At 38.8% G+C, this 22336-nt stretch overlaps 1 long non-coding RNA gene across 1 annotated transcript in view; it reads left to right on the top strand.

The window, feature by feature from the left end:
* Window positions 1-22336, top strand: part of LOC116726505 (uncharacterized) — a 61827-nt gene continuing 39491 nt past the window's right edge. The window contains exons 1-2 of the long non-coding RNA XR_004340608.1: window positions 1-105; window positions 5197-5350. This is a non-coding gene — a long non-coding RNA (uncharacterized LOC116726505). The remainder of the gene's footprint in view (window positions 106-5196; window positions 5351-22336) is intronic.

Below are 22336 nucleotides of genomic sequence, written 5' to 3'. Positions count from 1 at the left end.
TGTTGTTTTGTCCCAGTCCTTCTGCTTCCTGTCTTTTACAGCTGGGTTGTCAACTACCCAATTAATAACTTAATTTTATTTAGGCAAGGGCTCACTCCGCTCATGGTGAGTCCTTTATCTTTTTGTTATTTTGTTGCATATTTACTTGCTGTTTGATGTTGTTCCCTTTGCATGCAGGTTTAAGTTGTCATTTGCTTGCATGTTTTGTTTTGCTATTTTGTTGATTATTCGTTTGCTTTGCATGTTTATGTTTGCTTTTTCTTTTTTTGCATTAGTATTCTTTGTTTTGTTATAATTTGTTTTGAGGATACAAATTACTGTTGAGGTAATGGGAAATGTATATTTTGTGTGTAGTTTGTGTTGTCTGTAAGTTGTCTTTTATGGATTCTGTTTTGTTGTAGGCCAACAAAGCTTGTGGTTATACCATTACAAAATGCAAAGAGGTTAAAGGAGTATGAATGATTTTTTCAAATAATTTTGTCTTACAAACCTTTTCAATGTCTGCTAATTAGTTTAAATAAAGGATCTGTTCTTGTAGCTTTAGCAGTTTCCTTCAAAATAAGGTTTCTTATTGGATCACTGTTTTTAGCTGATTAAAGTAAAGAAAAAAGAAGATAAGAGAGGAAGAACAACTACAAAAAGGAAATTATATAATTTCTTTCAGCACATAGAATGAAGAGCATGAGCTAAAATGAACTGAGGATTTTTCATCATGTAAATTTGAGAATAAAGGCCTCAGGGCTAACGGTACAGTAGCCTTAATGAGAAAATTGTAGAAATTTGCTGGTGCTTGTTGTTCTTATTAATTTCAGCCACTTGAGTTCATTACGTGCTTTGTTGTAACAGCTGCTGTGCTCCCTGCAGATAAAAAAGAGGTTTTGCTTTTCATCCACCTCCAGCCATTCCGGTTCCTTATGAAACACATTGTTGCAGTGCATCTGGTTTATGTCGTGAGGGCTAGTGGTATTTCCGAACGTGTGTGTGTGCGTGTGTGTGGGTCAGAGAGGGTGTTTTGTGAAAGAAAACTTTGGATGATCACGTAATAATAAAATCTGAAGAAATGTACTTTAAAGTGCATTACACATTTTTGCACCATATAACTTAAATAACAGTTTGAAATGGCAAAGTCTGGTCAATGCATCAACAATTTTAACCACATTATTTCAGCAAGTAGAGTTTCAACTTGACTTTGTAACAACAAAAGACTCCAAGTCATGAACAGTTAATCCTGCTCTACACAATGTATATATGTGTGTGTTCGTCCAGCATCTAAGGTAGGTTTGTGTGGGTGTGTGGGTCAGCATGAGCGGTGTGACTCAGTAGAAATATGCCTCACTGTGGGTGAAGATGAGTTAGCATGTATGATAGTGTTGCAGCTATTTTAATATACAGGGTGAGTAATTAAACAAACAGATTTGTTAGGATGGGCGCCTCGAATCTGTTCTGGGAAATGTGCTGCTGTGAAAAACAAATAAATGAAAATAAAAGTAATCAGAAGTCCAAAAAAGTTTTGGGGAGTAAAAATGCAATGATGCGTGTTTATCTCCTCTCTGTTTGACGAAAACAATCTATCAAAAGACAAGAAGAGAAATTAATAGAAATGCTGAGGCATGAAAAAAAAAGCTATTTTACTGAGACAATAAAGCAATGTAAGCTCGTGCTGGTTGTAGGAGTAGCTGTAAGCCTAAAGAGAGCTTTTGTGCTAATATTTTGCCTCTTTCACGGTCTCTATGTTTTCAGATTAAATGGGCTTTTAATTCAACCAGTAATTTTCAGTAAGTCTGCAAAATCTTCTCTTGCTTTGAGGGAAGAAATTGAGGTGACTTGGGGTTGATTTTTGCTTCCCAGCTGCTGGCAAGATTAAGAAAACAGAATTAAAACTGTCATTTTCTAGTGTGGTTCATTAGTTTGTTTCTCATTTATAATGGGGAACATAATATTTAGATTATTTTCTGTTTTTATTTGTGGATCAAAAAAGTGCTCTTCAGAGCACATGTTTGTGACGGCGCTCATGATGTGATTTTTGTGATTCGGGTGTGTGTACACACATTTTTATAGATGGATAATTTTAAAATAAAACTGCTGTGGAGAAGGATGTGGACTGAACTTCCCACCAATGGGAGAAAGATGGCAAAAGATCAGGAGAAATAGAAATGAGTAGGAGGTGTCGACAGCCACACTGTGAATCACTTGGAAGGAGCGGAAAGGTCAGTGTAGCCCCGGAGGATTCCTCACACCCATCTACAAGACGCAAAATCCCTCTGAGAGCTGGTGTTGGCCTCCTTCGCTTTTAAATCCAGCCAGCATCAGAGAACACAGCAAACCCGGGAGGCTCTCCTAGAAAATGGAGCCCAGATCAATCAGTCTTTTGCTCCGCAGAACCTTCTGAACTACAAAAGAAGAATATTTGAAAACAAGATTTAAGATCACATCGGAAGTTTTGAAAGTATTCACTTTAATAAATAAAAAACACATGGGAGGTAGATCAGTAGAGCAAAGGATAATACTCATATTCTTTCAGCGTCTGGAGAAATGCCATTTTAAACAAGTAACAATAAATGTACATTAGGTCAAACATGCTTCGAATGTTTCTTATCTTTTATCAAATTTAGATCAATCAAGTTATAGCTTGGGAATTTTGGACGCTTGTCAAAGATCTGAGTTCTCTGCTGCAAATGTTGCTTCTTAAAGAAAGACTTGGAGTAATGTTAAGATGATAGAGCCAAGTATCCAAATTATCTCATTTATTAGTCTGACATACAATCACTAGCCTGCTTATTATGCAAACCGTGCTAGCACTGGGTTGGACCTACTTTTATCTTCAGAACTACTTTTAATTTTTCATGGAATTGATTCAATAGGATCTTATAACATTCCTCAGAGATTTTCATCTGTATTAATATTTCCCCCATCATGCAGATGTTGCGTATTGTCAGCTGCACATCTTGAACAGAGGTCTGGTTACTATGGAGACCATTGGAGTATACTAAACTCAGTCAGTCCTCTGACCCACTGGATTTTTTTTTTTTGGACTGCAATCTATAAAACTGAAAGAGGGTTGTGCCTGAAGACCCCAGTGGACAGCAGGTTCTGAAATACTCACAGCAGCCTGTCAGGCATTTATAATCATGCCAGATTAAAAGTCAGTAAATCTCCACTCAGGTCTTTTTTACTAGAACTGCCTAAGTTCAGCAAGTGAACTGGTTTCCTAACAATGTGGATAGTGTGTTCTTCCTGCTTGAGATGATAAATGTGTTGAGTTTGTTTATTTTTTATTAATTTTTTTACAAAACACTATTTTTGTTGCAAGTGTTTAGATGCATCCCGTATAGTTTATTCCAGATTTAAAACAAATCTGGCTTGCCATTCAACTATAGACAACAACCTTTTACTTCCAACAAGATTTCAATCTAACAGCAAGACTTTATAGTTGTCACTTCTGTGGGAGTGACTATGACAAATGTGAGCAGCACTTAAACTTTGGTTAAACCTAGTTTTGCAAGTTTTTCATCTTCATTAATGCAACCTGACAGTAAGCCGGGTAAGTTTTGGATGCCACTTTTTCACAGTATCTGGTGCCAGGCTGTTCATGTTTACGGCAGTCTGTCTCACCTTTATTAATTCTATCCAATGAGGGATGCAGTTCATTTTGCCAGAGAAATATTGTCTAATAGCTTTAAAAAAAACTATCTGGCCCTAATATCAGCAGAATGTTCTGGCTCAGTTTATGGGGTGGTATGTAAATAATCCTGCTTCTCTAGCAGAACAGTTTGTCAAAACCATTCACAATGTTTTTTGTCCTTTCCACAAACTCCTACATAGGTTTTCTGCTTGTACACCATTTATGAACAGGACTCTACAATGAACTGCTGATGGAGGGGAGAAAAACTGTGGGAATAGAAGTCAAAGGTCTTTTTTTTTGGCTACTTGGAGTAGCCTCATAAATTAGAAGCTATATAAATTGTATTTACAGAAAAACACCCACAGGGAGGCATCTGTTGGCCTCCTGGATCAGAAGCAGGCCAAAAGACATTAAGCCTATGTTACATGGAGCTGCTTGTGTGGGTCTTTACTTGTTTGCAGTATATATAAAATTGCTTCTCAGGGACCATTAAATCTCGGCTTAGTCGCTCATGTGAACAGTGTGCATCTGTTAACCAATGTATGTGATTTTGTGAAATTTGTTAGTAGTTTTCCACAATTAACAGCAACCAATAAACAAAAGGTATACCTGAAATTAGTTGAAACAAACAAAAAAAGTATTTAGATGCATCCCATATAGTTTATTCCAGATTTAAAACAAATCTGGCTTGCCATTTGTCTATAGACAAGTCAAATTACCAGTAATGCAATATTTCACGGCACAACCATCTGCAGCATTCACTATTAATCAATCAAGTTTATTGGTATAACACATTTCAGCAACAAGGCAGTTTAAAGTGCTTTACATAATAAAAACACACAAGTAAGAAGTCATAAAAAAACATCACATAGTCACGAATTGAGAAACCAGTGACAACAATTACATTTTGTCGAGTGCTATCAACAAAATCATCATTACACATCAAATATGTTGGTCAGTGTTTAAGTGATTATGGGTCGAAAACACCTCTAAACAGGTGGGTTATTAGTCTTGATTTAAAGGAACTCTGTGTTTCAGCTATTTCACAGTTTTCTGGAAGTTTGTTCCAGATTTGTGGTGCATAGAAGCTGAATGCTGCTTCTCCATATTTGCTTCTGATTCTTCCTATGCAGAGCAGAACCACAAGACCTAACTGCACATCTCTGAAACAACACGAGTACTGAGCAACAGGGAGCTAGTGTACGGACTTTAGAACTGGGGTGATGTGCTTCATCTTCCTAGTTTCAGTGAGAACAGAAGCAGCAGCGTTCTGGATTAACAAGAGCTGTCTGATTTTTCTTTTTAGGCAGACCTGTGAAGACATTGTTCCAGTAATCAATGTGACTAAAATTAAACGTACATGAATTTTTCTACATCTTGTTGGGACATTAGTCCTTTAACCCATTGTCTTCACACAATACTTTACAATGAGATTTGTGCATCTACCAACTGCCAGACCTTCAAGCATTAAAAAGCTTGAAAAAACATCCACAATGCAAATGTCAGATGTTACCACAAATTTTTAATATGATTAAATTTGACCAATGTCTTTTTTTTTTCTTCTTCCGACTAAGCTGTATGTTTTGGGTCGCTATGCTGCTGTTGGACCTATGAGCTGTTGCTGAGGTTGAGGTTTCTGACACTGGGCAGGATGTTTGGCTGCATGAAGTCTTGGCAGTCAATAAGACTTCATTGTGCTCTGCTGAAATTCAAGGTTCTCCATGCCAGGTAAGCAAAGCAGACCCAACACAAGACAAAATCCCCCTTCATGTTTCACTGTAGGTGTGGTGTTCTTTTTTATGACGGCTTCATTTTTTCTTTTGTAAACAGAGCTGACATGACTATCCAAAAAGCTCTAGTTTAATCTGATCAGTAAAAAGGATAACACCAAAACTTGTCAAAATGCTTTTTTTTTTTTAAATAAAAAGTGAAACCCTCCTAGGTTTTCTTACATGGATGGTATAGTGGATAGTGGGGTCAAAAAGTGACCTAGGAGTTTGGATGTTTTTAGACAATTTGCTTGGTTCTTTTTCCACCTCATCTTTCAACTTTTTATTGCATATTTCCCCATTTTCTGCAAAGTATGATCATAAAATTTGAGCTATTATTATTAATAAAATGTTGTCAGTGCTGCTATTGTACAATGCTTTGCTGCCTTGTCACAATCTTGGTAACATAGCTAAGATGTCCCTGTCTGATCCAAGTCATTCCGACCCGAATGTCTCGGAAAAGAAATAGACTATTTGCTTCCATTTTTACAGTACATTTGCAGTTTCTGGTGAAATAACCATTCAGATCCAACAAATTAATTCAGCCTTTCCTTCTTGCACAACAATAACTATAAGAATGTTTTGAGGCCACAGAGGGAAGTTTATTATTTAGACCAACTCTTTCCCAGGGAGTGATTAGTTGCATTCTGGATCTAATTTGCAGATGAATCAAAAGTGCATCTTTGGTGAGTGAAACAGTAAATGTGAGCAGGATGATGTAATTGTCAAGTTCAAGATAACTGTGTAGTGAAACTGAACATTTTGTGCCAGCTCAGACAACAAAGCAAATTTTTCATATTTTCCCTTTCCCATTGTGCTATTTTATACACAGATGGAAGTATACATTTGTTCCTCTGAGAGAATTGTTTACTGGTCCATACTCAAACCAGACAATGGGTTGGACACATTAATGCTTTAATTGTTTTCAGCTTTGAGGCTCTTTTTGGTTCCTGCTTTTTAAAAAAAATCTTCTTTGTTATTAATCCTCCCATTATCTTGCACTGAGGGGTTGACCCTCAGCCATGAGTTTAATCCTTTTGTCTATCTCATCATGTGGTACAAATTACAAAAAACGAACAAAAAAATGGTTATATTTGGTTTCTTAGCCCTAAGAAAATGATACTAGTGTTTGGTCCTTCAAGATGTGACCTCAGTATTTGAGTGATCAGTTCTACTTGTAAATGTGTAAATGTGACATATCAGACCTTATGCAGCTTACATCATTCTGGTGGATTTTAGGTGTCGACGTCTCAGTATGACACAGGACAGAAGCCTGAGAAAAACTTTGTAGAAGCTTGTAAGCTGATGAATCATTCAAATATGATCCATTTAATCCATCTGTAATAAAGCCTCACATGGCAAAAACAAAAAAGAAAACAAAAAACCCCAAAAACAAACAAAAAACCAAATAAACAATAGTTCAAATTGGAAAACACGCATGACACATGTTGCTCCCAATGGACCTTCCCTGGAAGACTTGTGGTCTGCAACTCTTATCTTGTGATCTCGTAAACAACCTCTGTCTCATGTAATGAGAAGTGAAACTAAGGTGACATGTAAGACGGCAGCACTGACTGCTGATGCGCCTCATGTGTTGTTGGATATAACAGAACTTAAAACTATGCACAGTCTCAGCTGCCTCAGATCCTGCATCTATGACTAGTTCTGAAATGTAGAAAATGCTCGATGTGATGTAATTTATTTCGGATAAGCTAATGCGGATCACTGACATGTTTATTATTTTCATGGGACACTTTTATGCAAAATATTTGCTTGCTTAGCTTTTGACACATTTTGTGACAAATTTAATAAATAACATTGTTGTTTGTTTTCCTTCAGTGGCTGCAGCGAGCCAATAGAAACAAATGATGCGTATTTCTTGTGTAGAACTCCTTGCACCAAAACTCTCTTGGTGACCCAAACAAGTTTTTAAAAAGCCTGGAGACAAGACTTAGAGATGAAGATGATCTCTGTCTTTGTTATGTAGGCATAGGGTTCAGTGAGATTACTAAACTGCTAAAAAGATGTTTGCGATTCTGTAGGGCATCACTTGTCTACTGATTTATACAATAATCTTTAAGTTGTCTAAGAGTTGTGTAGACTATTATGTACCAGGAAGAGATACCACTTCTTGCTTTTTACTTAAGAAGATGATGTAATACCATATTGTTAATTAACTGTATTTTGTTCATGTGTCTATGAAGAGAGTTTATGGTGGGTCAGGAAAAAAAAACATCATGCCTGATTTTTTCCAGAAAGCTCATCAACATTTCATCCATGGATGGACTTTGTAGCATTTTTTTTTGTGTGTTGCCATTTAGTTGTAATACACCCTTTGGTCTTTGGTTTTAAAGAAAGAAACCTTACTTAAAAAAAAAAAAAAGACATCCCTTCTGTGATTTTCCTGAAAGATTTTTAGAAGGTACAATGCAGATGGTGCACTACTTCATCCACATAAAGTAGTTTCCTCCTTTTATAGTTGAAACTAAAAGCCTATTTTAGCATGACGCTTGAGCTTTAAAATGACTTTGTCATCAAAAACCAGAAAAATTGTTTTCTTTTAATAGTTCAAACTTTGAAATTATTTGGTTTTCTGGATTTAAGATATAAAATATACCCTTTAATTTCTTGCCATTTTACTTTGTATACTTTCCAACTGGAGTACTAAAAGCCATAAATGGTCATTAATCGAGATGTTGCTTGAGATGAAAACGTTTTGCTACAGTATCTATCTTCTTTGACAGGTCTAACGTTTTGGCTCAAGAAGATCCGGTTGGATTATAAAAAAAGGAGCCTCTAAGTAACCTGAGAAAGAACTTTGTTTTTCTTATAAAAATCTCTCCAAAACATGGGTGATGAAACCATTAAACACTTTTAAGAGAGGTTGCTATGCTGACATTGATGGCCCCTGAGATAAGCGAGACGGGAGCACACTGGGGACAGATTATAAGAAACCCAACCCACCTTGTCAAAGCCTTGCTGTCCAACTGGCTGTCTGTGAACTGAGGAAATGAATTCCTTAAGAATCCTCTTTGGCCAGCCATACGTCTTCCCTCCTCTCTCTTTGTCCACGGTCTCTTTTCCCTCTGTCAATCAGGATGAGAGCCAAGTCTTCCCACAATGGCTGCCACCAGTACTGCACCCTGTTAAGGCTACAATTTCCAAGCCCATTCTCCAACTGACTAATTAGTGTTATGGTTAGTTAGCATTTTTGGCAGCCTGCAGGTTCCCCGTGACATTATGTCTAAAGCACTTGTCAAAACATTGGTTGAAGGAGCCGTGCTGGCCTGCTGGCTGGGGATGCTGGGGCAGCATCACGGGACGTGGTGGAGAGGATAGCAGGAGCCAGAGAAATTGTGGGTGGGCAACAAAAAGGAAGAGATCCTGGCGTCTCAGGAAAGGCCTGACGGCCCCAGTCTTCAGGCTCTTTGCCCATAAGCAGCAGCAGGAAGCAGAAAGACAGGCATTAGCTGAGCTTGGCTGCAGTGACCTGCAGACTGCAAACCTTCACTTAATGCCCAGAATCAATCTTTTCTCTTATTTACAAAGTATATTTTTGATAAAATGCAGTGCACAAGCTTGGAGAAAGAGCAACTAAAAGATTAAGAGAAAAAGAAAGAAACCTTCAGCCTTCTAACTTTATGAAATGGACACTGATTTGTACCAGTAGAACCCAGACTGTGGAACTCCCAATCCACAGTCTGGATCGGGAGAAATGTTTAATAGAAAAACATTTCATTTTTCTATTAAAAAGAAAACATTTCAACAAAAAAACATTTCTTTTTACATATGCTTAGTTAGACAGCGTTATACTTCCTAATGTTTAATTTTGTTTTGGAAGTTTTATCTTCCTTACCTGACATTTCATGTACCATTCTATGTTTTATGTATTTCTTTACTGTAAAGTATGTGTATATACGTAATGGCTGCAATTACAGCCACAGAAATTCGGTAATGTCTTCATCACACTGCTACAATAGAGAATTGTATATTATGAAATAATTGGTTATGGTTTAGAATTAATTTATTTACACAATCATATAACATTTATCCTAAAATAAGTGTGCATTTGACTTCTTTTCAAACAACTTCAAGGTGCATACCGTCACTTACTGTTCATGTGTGTAGCAACATTAACTCACATTAATTTTAATTTTGTATCATGAAGATAAATAAGTAATGCTTTATTTAATGTACAAAAATCTTCCATATTTCCTTCGGTTCTCCATATTCCTTGAAGACTCCATTCATGTGCTGCCCTTCTTACTATTTTCTTCATTTTTGCCCTTTAAGGCTCATGTATTTCACAATTTATAAATATATGTTCTACATTTTCTTTCTCACATTTCACATTTACCTCTTTTAACCCTTTTTTGCCAAAAGATGACTTTGGAAAAAAAAAAATCAGGTCATTCTTTTAGGAAGGATGTTACTGTTGGTAGCACTTCAAACTAAAAGGATAGTTTTTAAAAATAGCAGGGATGTTTGAAGTGTGGTGGATATTAGCTTCACAACCGGAAAACACCATGTTAACTCAAGGAAAGTTTAAATGAACTTGATTACTAATGTTGCAATTGTTACAAATTATTAATAGGCACTAATTGCATTATTTGGTATAAAGCTACATTTGTGGTCCATAAGAAACTATAACTTTCTTGCTGAAGTTATAGTTAACTTTTTAGCTGTTGCATCCTCTTCCAAATCACACAACACTCTCCACCTCTGTAAGAAGCCACAAAGGTTTACCTCTTACAAATGAAAGGAGAATGTAAACAATAGGAAGAAACAACTAAAGGACATAGCAAAGGACATAAAGAGTGTTAGTGTTGAGTTATTCAAAAGGCCTCTTTTAATAGAGGTCTGGTTGTGTCCTGTGTTTTATTAATTGTTCTGTGTTGAACAAATTAAAACAATAAACAGCAATTACTGTATCGGTGATATTAAACCTTCACATTTATCACTGTAGTTACAATTTACCACCATATGCTCTGCCTAAAGTTTGACTCCTCTTGCCTCACACTCAACCCAAACTCCCACCTTTTTTCCTAAATCCAGTATTTATTTAAAATGAACAGTCTACCCTCATTGATTTATGACTTTTAAAAGGTAATGTTTACATTATCCCTGCCAGTTAGTTGCTCCCAAGGTTACTCTTCTTTATAATGGAGTTTAACTTTCTTTTACAGAAGAACAGTGCAATGCATTGGCAAGATATTCTTTATAAAAGAAAACATAATCTGCTGAATTTTTGGTTGTTTTTGTTTGCCATTTTCCGTGTAGATCAAAGTACAGCATTCTGTTTTTCTTAAAAGTTTCTGGATATGCTCAAGTTATAATACTAAGGGTTTGGCTGAAACCCTAAAATTCCTTGTGAATAAAATTAGAAAAAACGGTAGGCAGCAAATCAACATTTCCATCCTTGTCCCACAGTAATTTTTTACACCCATCACTTCCAGGAAAAACAGGCTAACTGGGCAAAATGGAAAAGCTGAAGTTTCCGTACTTCTTGATCTTTTACCCATTCTGTCATATTACAATCTGAAACTTATGTTATATTTTTTGCATGACTTAAGAAATAATTTTCTAGAGTTTGCCACCTTTGTTCAGAAGCATTTAACTGCCAGAGCTTGGAAATAAATTCAGGAGCAGTATCTTCTTTTAATGAGGTTAAAAAAAACTTGTTATAATGAGATTTATGTCTTATTAAAACAAAAATAAATCTTAGAATCCTAAGAAAGGTCAAAACAGTAAACAGCAATACTACTTGGCAGTGGCATGCACAGACAAAGTAGGGGGCAGGTGCCCAAGTGAAAAAATGGGCAACTCTTGTGACAAATGAAACTGCCAGCAGACATTTGATTGCATCACCTGCACGATTTCCTAAATCTCACTGCCAATTTATTTATTCTCATACAAGAGAAATAAATACCTTTGTATTTGATGTTCTCTTCCATTAAACAGATTTTTCAAATAAAACAAATAATTTGATAAGTTTAAAACAGGATTTCAGATGCCTACACCACGCCTGCCAAAATCTGCTGATGGCAAGGAAGGACATCTGAAAGCAGAGATTAGTGCATCCACAATCTGATAATTTGTCGTCTATAAACAGTCCAGAGTTATGCACAGGATGGTCTCAGGCAAAGGAAAAATCCAGAATATAATTCAAATGGAGGGTCAATTATGGGAGACCAAAAAAACTTTACTCGCACACAAGGCAAAAGCAGTGGCCAGAGACAGGCAGGGAACAGATGATCTCTCTTGGATCATGAAGCATGGCTTGAAGGGAAATTCAATTGGTGAAAATGTTGTCTAAATAATGCAAACTTAATTTAATCACACAATGTTAATAAAAAACTATTAATAAATTTTTTTAGACTATGGGTGGAGATAATTTTTAGGGTTATTTGTTTCCACCCCTCATCTGGGAAGGTGGCCCAGCTCACAACTGCTTTAAACTAAAATAACTTACTATTTAAGTAGATTATTTACGTAGTAACTCAACTTGAGTTGTATTTTTTTGTACAACTGAACTTACTATTTAAATTGAGTTGATGTAATTGGATGCAATAAGTGGCACATGATTTTATTTAAGAGTATTGGGGTGGAGAGGATTGAACACAAATGCAAGGCACATGTTTTTTTATTTATTTATTTATTTTAAAAATTAAAGAAAATCAAGAATCATTTTTCCTTCCACTACACAGGTCTGCAGTTTATTGTGCTGGTCTATTGATAAAATCCCCCCCATAATACACTGGAGTTTGTGGTTGTACAGTTTGAAAATATGAAATTATTGAAGGAGCATGTTTTCAGGGTGCTCTATATTAAAACTGTATTTTTCTGTACTAAGCAAACATAAGGCTAAGCAGTCTATATAAATATCAAGTGGGAAAAGAAGGTCTGGCAATGTCATTGGAATTAATCTTCTTTACCAGTGGATTCTAGTAGAAATTATGGGTTGTGCTGGAGCTGTCATAGAGCTCCGCGGGGCAGGGTGCTCATCAATAATACAGAGAAGAGGTGATGGCTGAAAACGGCTTATAGGAGCACCTACCCTTGGGTCTCCGAGGGCCGGCCAGGCCCTGCAGGGAGAGTGATAGGCCTGCGCCCTGAGGGCATCAGGCCACAGACACCCACAGTGCTAGTAGAGCCTTGGTGGGAAGTCCTGCTCTTTGGATAAAGTTTGCCAAAGTCTGTGTGTGTTTCTCTGTTTTTTCTTCAAAAGTATGAGCTAGATAAGTGGTTCTATCTTTAACTGCATTATCAGTAATCATTAGCACCACTGATTATTATCACTCTGGTTTGATGAAAGCAAAGTAGAGAGGTACATAACTACACAGAAGTACTCAGTGAGGACAGTACCAGATGAATACATGTGAAAATGAATAAATCCTTAATAATGTGATCATTTTTTTTATTTGCGTAGTTTTTTCAGCACAGTGTCCTGCAGTGTACATACTGAAAAATTCTCATGATGTCTAATGGAACCAGTGATCTCTAAGCATACAATATCTGTTTTGATAGATAATCAGAATATACTCTGGATAGTCTCAAGTCTCAACTTGCAAAGCACAAAAACACCAACCACTTTATTGTGCCAAAAAGACTGGAGAAGGGCAATAAATCATCTAGAAATATTAGCTTTGATTTTTCCCCATTGCTAATAAGACATCTCCACAAACAGAAACATGATCAACCCTCAACATTTTCAAATTCTTCCCAAGCCAGCTCCTTCCTGGGTTACCTTACTGAGATTCCTGTTTGGTTTGATTCCTGCTTTATTTAATTATGACCAACATTAACCAGGATCAGGCTGTCCAGCCTCAACGTGCTTTGAAACACTATTCCTCCTGAAGAGCTTTCCATGGAAAGTTACACCACCACCAGCCTTTCTTGTCTCCACTTCCACAAACTGCAATTACTGGAATATTCTTGTGACCGTATAGTGAGAGGGCATGTTGGTTTGAGCCGCAGAGCTTCACAGTTTAATCTCCACTTCTGACACTGCTTTGGGGTTAGGAGTTAGAGAAATTCGATTTAAATCTGAAAGTTGTCGCAGCGGATCACCTGTGGATAACATTGTCGTTGGGTTGATACTGTTTTTTGGTCCCTAATTATCATTTGGTCCTCGCAAGATGCGGAATGACATTTACAGGGTCTGTGACCATGAAAATCCTCTCCCGTCCAACCGCATCTCTTTCAGAGTGGCGATGCCTCCTCCCCAGGGCACAGTGACTGAATACAATATATTGACTTTTTTAAAAAGCTGCAGGGTGATTTTACTCATGTGACAATGTAAAAGACAGATTTAAGAAAAACGTTAGAAGAAATAAGCAAATGGATCAAAGTTACCCTCTTTTGCATTATCATCATATTATCTTTTTAATTTGTACATTTATAAATGTGGCCGTTGGTAAGCTTAATTTCAAGTAACTATCTCATTACTTTAAAATGTCCAGAAAAGTACAAAAGTATTAAAGGGCCAGTATTGAGTGTTTTCCAGCCACAAAATTCCATTTTATGACATAGTCAAGTAACTATGTTACCTTCAGTTATAATAAAATAAAAATAATAACGCTATGTATGTCAATTATGACTTAAAAGAAATTTGACTTTGCAGTTTAATTAATTGAAAATAGGCCTCTGTCTCTTTAAAAGCTCCTGCTCTTTCTGGAAGTCATCACAACATTGCTCCCCCATTAGCCCTTTAACAACGTTTTTACCAGCTTTGCACTAAGTAGCTCATATGATGAGTTTAGCTGGTGCGAAGTTCCACCAGGTGTTTGCTAATTGCTCCTGGTGAGTCTGAAGGAGCTAAGAGGGGGAAACTGTGAGGAGAGGACTGCTCCTTGAAGGCAGCGCTATTTCCACCCAGGCGTTTTGCACTACTGAATGGTTGCCATGGTAGATTAAAAGATTTCTCAAACATACGAAAGAATCAAAGCATCCTTCCAGGTATGTTTCTGTTGAGGGAATAACATTATGACATAATGTAAAGCTCAAAAAAGTCCATTTTACATAATACCGCCAGCTTAAAGCCTCAAGAACTCTGCCATAATTTGTTTGGTTGCTTCCACAAACTTCAACTTATTTTGATGGGATTCAGTGTGACAAAAGCAAACTTGGGGTCTGTTTCCTTTTTACAGTCTTTTAAAGGCTTTGATCTGGGAACACATACATCAGCAGAAGCAAGAACAAATAGAGATACAAGCCTAAGAAAACACAAAAACTCAAATGCTACAGGTTAAGAAACAGGAAACCAGTAACTAAGATCTATCAAAGATAGCTAAAGACTTCAACTCGGAGCAGAATAGAAATATAAAAAAAATGCTAAAATACCAAGAAAAACCCCACATAGAATTTCAAAAGGAATGAACTGAACATACAAAACAAATACTTATAAATTCTAAAATAAAGCAAAGCACAAGACAGAGGTCCCCAAAATTATAACATTAAAACTGCCATGTCTAACAGTACTGATTAATATGCTATGATGAGGTCAACAAGTTACCCCGAGGTTCTGGACTCATTCAATACCTGTATAGAAAAAAAATAATCATGATCTTGGACGCATGCATTTGCATTCTCTAGAACACGTTTACCTTTAAGCTGACAGAACTTTAGGAGAAACCGATGTCAAAGTTTTCAATCATCAGGAACAGAGTGTTGGACACAGAATGGCCAAAATTACAGTTTCAGCAGGCCTGGGAGTTTCTTCTCCCATTCAGCACCAGAAAAGTGTCAGACGGAGCCTTTAGCAGCCCTCCAACAACAACAACAAAAAAAATACCTGTCAAAGTCTATCCCATCCATCACACCTGACATCTCATCTCCGGCCACAGGAGAAAGCCATAAGCCTAATTTAGCTGTTAGACCTTTAGAAAAACCTGCTTTGCCATTCTATTCTAAATTTGAAATAGCAACATGTGCTGTTATATCAGAGCATATATATATATATATATATAAATGTATATTCCGCGCAGACAGGAGCAGCGCTCTCAGCGGTAAAACCCGAGGAGGGGGGCTGTGTATCTACATCAACAATAACTGGTGTAAAAATGCCATTACTGTCGCCAGTTACTGCTCCCCGGACATTGAGTTTCTGACTGTTAACTGCAGACCATTCTACCTGCCCAGGGAGTTTACTGTTGTTAGCATCACTGCCGTATATGTGCCCCCCAGTGCTAACACTAAAGAGGCTATGAGTGTTCTCTACCGGACCATCAGTGATTTGCAATCCTCACACACAGAGGGCGTATTCATCATTGCTGGGGATTTTAACCAGGCCAACATGAAGACTGTTCTCCCTCACTTCAACCAATATGTGGATTTTCCAACCAGGGGAGTGAACACTCTAGACTTGGCCTACACCAACATCAAAGAAGCATTCAGAGCAGCCCCCCACCCCCACCTAGGCTCTTCAGACCACCTATCTGTTATGCTAATTCCTGCATACAAGCCCCTGCTGATCAAAACAAAACCTACAGTGAAGCAGGTGAGAGTGTGGACTGAGGGGGCCATGGAGGCACTTCAGGACTGTTTTGAGTGCTCTGACTGGGAGATGTTCAAGGCAGCAGCCACTTACAACGACCAGATCAACATCGATGAGTACACCATGACTGTGTCAGCCTACATCAACAAGTGCACAGAGGACGTCAGCATCACTAAGAACATTATCACCCGGGCCAACCAAAAACCCTGGATGACTAAGGAGGTACGTGGAATGCTAAAAGCACGGAACTCAGCCTTCAAGTCTGGCGACAAGGAGGCACTGAGGACAGCGAGAGCCAACTTGAACCGTGCTATCAGGTTAGCAAAGCGAACCCACAGTCGAAAAATACAGGAGTTCTTCCACGACACCAGCAACACCAGAAGTATGTGGCAAGGCATAAAGGCGATCACAGATTACAATCCATCCTCCCCCCCAGTGGGTGAAGTTGATGCCGACTTTCTAAATGGACTCAATAACTTCTTTGGGAGGTTCGAGGCACTGAACAGTACTCCGGCAAAGAAAACTGTTCCCCACCAGGAAGAGGAGGCACTCTGCCTGGACACAGCCGATGTGTTGAAGACCCTGAAAAGAGTCAACCCACGGAAGGCCCCAGGCCCCGACAACATACCTGGGCGGGTGTTCAGGGAATGCGCAGGTCAGCTGGCTGGTGTCCTAACAGACATTTTTAACACCTCACTGGACCAAGCCACAGTGCCAGCCTGTCTCAAAACTGCCTCCATCATTCCGGTGCCAAAGAAACCTCAAGTCACCTCTTTCAACGATTACCGGCCTGTGGCACTGACTCCCATCATGATGAAGTGCTTTGAAAGGCTGGTAAAAGAACACATCGTCTCCAGACTCCCCTCCACATTCGACCCGTTCCAGTTTGCCTACCGCCGAAACCGCTCCACTGAGGACGCTATCTCCTCTGCCCTACACCTGAGCCTGGCTCACCTGGAGGAGAAGAACACTCATGTGCGGATGTTGTTCCTGGACTTCAGCTCAGCGTTCAACACAATCATCCCACAGCATCTGGCAGGAAAACTGGAACACCTGGGCTTCAGCACCCCCCTGCGCAACTGGCTGCTAGACTTCCTCACCGACAGACCTCAGTCAGTCCGGATCGGACAACACACCTCCGATGTCATCACCCTCAGCACAGGCTCCCCTCAGGGCTGCGTCCTGAGCCCTCTGCTGTTCACTCTGATGACACACGACTGCGTCCCCAGGTTCGCCACCAACCACATCGTGAAGTTCGCGGACGACACAACGGTGGTGGGCCTTATCAGAGACGACAACGACCTGGACTACAGAGAGGAGGTGGAGCAGCTGGTGGACTGGTGCAGAGACAACAGCCTGATCCTGAACGTTGACAAGACGAAGGAGATGATCGTCGACTTCAGGAAGAACCGGCCCAGCCACGCTCCACTGCTCATCAACAGCTCGGCTGTGGAGGTGGTCAGCAGCACCAAATTCCTGGGGGTGCACATCACTAACGACCTCACCTGGACTGTGAACACCACGTCTCTGGCCAAGAGGGCACAGAAACGTTTGTATTTCCTGCGGAGGATGAGAAGAGCACACCTGCCCCCGCCCATCCTCAAGACGTTCTACAGAAGCACCATAGAGAGCATTCTGACCAGCTGCCTCTCTGTGTGGTGTGGAAGCTGCAGCGCCTCCGACTGGAAGAACGTGAGGAGAGTGGTGCGGACAGCAGAAAGGATCATCGGGGCCCCCCTTCCCTCCATTCAGGACATTTCATCCCAGCGCTGCGTGTCCCGAGGCCGAAACATCATCAGTGACCCCTCACACCCCCGCCATGGACTGTTCTCCCTGCTGCCCTCTGGAAAGAGGTTCTGCAGCATCCGGTGCAGGACCACCAGGTTCCGAAACAGCTTTTTCCCACTTGCCATCAGACTGCTGAACTCTTAACTGGACTGCACTTAAAATCTGGTCTCCACTTTATACCTTGCACATGTACAGAGCTAAATAACTTATATTTTACTGTCATTACTGCACTTTATATTCTATATTTATATTTATATTCATATTTTATACTGTATTTTATTTTATTCTGGAGTAACCTCACAACATTGAAAGCTCAAAACATTGTCCTGAGCCATATGCAACGAAATTTCGTTCTGTATTCACCATGTGCATGCAAAATGACAATAAAGTCAGTCTAAGTCTAAGTTATATCAGTTCTATGCTTTATTTGTGAGCATAATGTGACGCAAAGCTGTCATTAAATCAAGATGTTTTTTAACTAAGGAGCGTTTCCTCCACATGCCAATGAATTTGCATGAATTTTCACACTTCTTTGACTGCTGTTAAATTAAATGCTATGAAAAGAAGGATACTTTTATTCAAGAAAACATGGACTTTGAACAGCATATTTAATGGTGAGCCAGTGCAGAGTTTGTAATATATCCCATTTGCTTCTGAAACTGCCCAGATAACAAGCTGATAAGAAATCAAAGAGAAGTGCTGTTGCTAGTGAGGAGGAAAGTTGAGGGAATGTGGGGACATCAGGGTTTAGGGAATCTCTGACACTGTTAGTTGGTTTTCTACATGCGGCTTTTATAAATCTTTATACATTGAAACCTCAAAACTAAAGGGCAAAAAAACAGCTGTAAGACTTATGGATTAAAGATTTACTTCAACAAAACAAATGGATGATTGTGTGGCAAACAAACATATAGCTTGCTTTTTTCTGTACTTTTCTCTTCACATTCCTAGTACTAAAATCATGCTAACATTTATAAGTTTAACAAGAAACCTCTTCATCCATTCTTTAATCTTCATATCGGCCTATGCTCTTTTGTCATTTGTATAGTTTTATTTTACTCTGTACATTTCAGAGTAGTATATTAAATCAGAACATTGACAAATGGCCGTCTATTTTTTCAATGTCTGCTTCTCCTGCTAACCAGACCCACATGAACTTTGCCTTCGAATAGAGCACAAGGCATACAGCTGCATGTAGACATAAGCTCAGAGTGTGTGTGCAAACCTGGGATGTAGTCTGACTAATAACTTTAGGATATTAGTGGGTCACATAGAAGCCATGTTTTCACATGTAGTGAGCGGAAGTCAAATAAACCAATAGTTTCTGTGCATTACCCTGGTAATCTGAATCGTTACTTTGTCAGAGCTAATAATAAGAATATTTATTCAGCTGCTGATGAAGTTATAAAAATGTTTCCGCTCCTCTTTTGTAATTGTTGATCTGTAGAGTTTGGTATAATTACCTGATGTTCATTTGTTTGACCATGGATGTAAAAACACAGATAAAAAAAAAGAAAAGGAAGTAAAAAAGACTGCAGGCTTCTCTTGAAGTAAGTCTCATGGTTTGAAGTTGAGTCAAGGTCTCCCCAGAATGAATTGATGAGTAACCCTCTCAGAAAGCCAAAGGCAAAGGAAGGAGGGGGCCTTATGGAACATCAAGGGATGGATAATAGGAGATAACTGACTTAAACAAGAACCTCCCAGTGATTACAAATTCCTGTTTGTGAGACAGCATGCTGAAGACTCCAAGGAGCGGTTTAGCTACTTGCTTGACATAGTCTACCACCAGCATGACTGAAGTCATGTTAAAGTGGGATATAAACAATGTGAACTTGAGTTGAAACAGAGTTACATACAATTGAGTTATCCACTAATTCGTTGAAGAGTTGCAGGGATCTGTTTATCTCCAGGACCGCCTCTAGTCAGATGGCATAAAGCAGAGTAAAGGACATATGACCTGTGATGTATAGTTTTTGACAGGAGGGAAGCCAACGTACCTGGGGCAAGCAGAAGAACATGCAAACTCACCACAGATAGGCCCCAGCTTGGGTTCTTGCTCCAAGTGATCTAAAACTGGTGAAACTTGATATTTTATGTTAATTCTTATCTGAACTCTTACTGCAGCAGCATCTGGACACAGCTCAGCGAACTATGTTAAAAATGAAGAATTGCTGTACTCTGGCTCAAAAGTATCATTTGGACTGACTAGTTGAACTAGTTGGTACATTTTAGTATATACCTCTGTATGTTCTACACATAATATTTAGCAAAGCGAAAGCACAAAGTGGCATAGTAAAGTTTAAAGTTAGAGGACCTACGTGGATATAGATGACCAATATTGTCCCTCACAAAACTTTTCTTGTGTGACAACAGCTGAATTTTATCCACATGTCAACACATACAGACACTCTGTTTGTCTTGAGAAATGTTACATGCAACAATGTTTACATTTCAGAGAATTCTTCTCCCCCTAAGTTTTTTTTGTTGTTCTTGTTAGGTTTATGCAGACCATCGGGGCACAGCTGGCTCTTGATAAGCATGTTGTAAAGCTGAGAGAGGAGCCAGTTTTACTGCCAGTTTGCTATTTGGTAGTTTGCTATTTGGTCCAGAAGCTCTATGATGGGTTGGGTTGTCAGCTACTCTGAGATTTAGATGAAGTGAAATCTGATTTCCACATAAAAGTGTCTTGTTTAAATTGTAAATCTAGCCTTGGTTTCTTTTGTCTGGATTGTGATTTGGCGGTGTGGCTCTGGAAGTTGATTGGGAGGTTAAGTTGTTTTTTGTTGATTCTTGTATAGTGTGGTCTTATCTGTTGGTGGGTTCTCAATCTCTATTTACTGCCTGGCTTCCTTCTCTTTGTTCTTTACTTCCTGTTTTCTCTTGATGCCAATTAAAATGACATCAGGGTGAGCTCTGGTCACTTTCATTTCTTTATGTAAACATCAGCATCAGTTAGTTCAAAGTTCTTAAAAGTGTGAGTTGCACTACTGAACGAATTCATATGAATGTTTTCATACAAAAAAAGATTATGAAAAACACTGTCCCACATTTGGCTTCATTTGATTTGAGACACAATAGAGGAGCAGAAGAGATGGTCAGTCAGCTCTTTAACCTGATTAAAAGACAATCATTCACTCTAAGTCTTATTACTAAATTTGATTAAATAAGCCAGCTTGAATGCTAAAAATACTTACAACCCCTTTATCAGTCTTGGAGGTCAAACATTAAAAGGACAGCAAGTGAACATGTTTGACACTGGTGCATGACAGATAAATTGCATTAGTAGCAATATGCTTGTTGGCCTTTTGGGAAGTGTGCTCACAGACTGAACATTCATTTATCTCCTTTGTTTCTCAGTGCATGCTGTCAACAAACAAACCTTTGAATCGAAACAGGGCTTTTGCTTGAAGGAAGGTAATGGGAATAATTAGGGACTTCATTTTTCAGTGGTCGTGCAAGCAGACTTGTGTGTGTGCTTGTCTGTCAAACCTACTGCATGAGTGCAAGATACTGTTTTGCACATGTGGGCCGCAGTCACGTTAGGACAAAGAATTCACATGTGTCCCACACACATCAGCATAATCACAGAGTTTGCTTGCTTTAAGGCACAGCAGTGTCCTTGGTTCAAGTTCTTACTCAGCTCTGAAATATTTTAATAGGAAACTGAATGAGATTTTGTTCAGAGACTCATGCACTGACAATAGTATGCTGATGCTAGCGTTGTCTCACTTCTACCCTCTTGCTCCCTTTGTGCCTCTATGTGCTGACAGACTGATGGGCAGCCATTGTTCCACATCTGAATTGAAGGAAGGCAAACCATGGCCTCTCCCCTGCTCTTCTGCTTCCCTCTTTTACTTTACTGCCTAACGCTCTTGATCTGCCTCTTTACTACTTCATTGTTTTACCTATCTCCTGTTTTCTAAATGTACTTTTTTCATTCTACTGATCTTCTCCATTTGCTGGCCCACTCATCTCCTCCAAAGTTCCTCTTTGTGTAAATTTGTCCTTCCCTTAATCCTTTTTCTTGTTGTGAGTTCCTTCCCCCTCTGAACATTTATTTTTCCAATTCTGTTTTCATACTGTATGTGTCCATTTAATCTGGTTTGGGCTTGGTAGGTCACATTTCTTCTCTTGTGTTAGTTAACTTCAGCTCCATTTTTATTGATTAAAACTGTAGTCAATTTCATTACATTGTTCCTCTCTATCTCTGTTTTTAGCTCACTGTTGTTTCATCGTAAACTTCATATGTTCATATCTGGTCCCAAACTTCTCCAATTAGTGAATGTAGAAAACTAACTGATGGCTTTCAATGAAAAAGTGAGCTTCAAAGCTCAAAGGAAAGTTTTTTCTTGTCTGGAAATGTTATGCTCCATGGTTATCATATTCTAAAATTTGCTAAATATCCAATGATCTTAGAGATCCCTCTCATTGAAACATACAACAGTCTCTGCAGGGTCAGCTGGGCTGCATCAAGAACACAATCTGTTTCCAAATATGCATGAAGTTCCATAATTTCACAAAACTTCAGTGGTATGATATTATCGATTGAAGGAGGCTGGTAGAAGTAGTGATAGCTTGGCACACATAACATCTGATTCACATTCATCTAAGTGACCTTGTCATCAGAGTTGAAAGGAATGTGCATTAAGGCCTCATGCCACT

This window comes from Xiphophorus hellerii, chromosome 9, assembly GCF_003331165.1.
Source record: "Xiphophorus hellerii strain 12219 chromosome 9, Xiphophorus_hellerii-4.1, whole genome shotgun sequence".
Lineage (NCBI taxonomy): Eukaryota > Metazoa > Chordata > Actinopteri > Cyprinodontiformes > Poeciliidae > Xiphophorus > Xiphophorus hellerii.
Note: the sequence above shows the minus strand (reverse complement) of the source record. Positions and strands in the feature narration are given on the sequence as shown.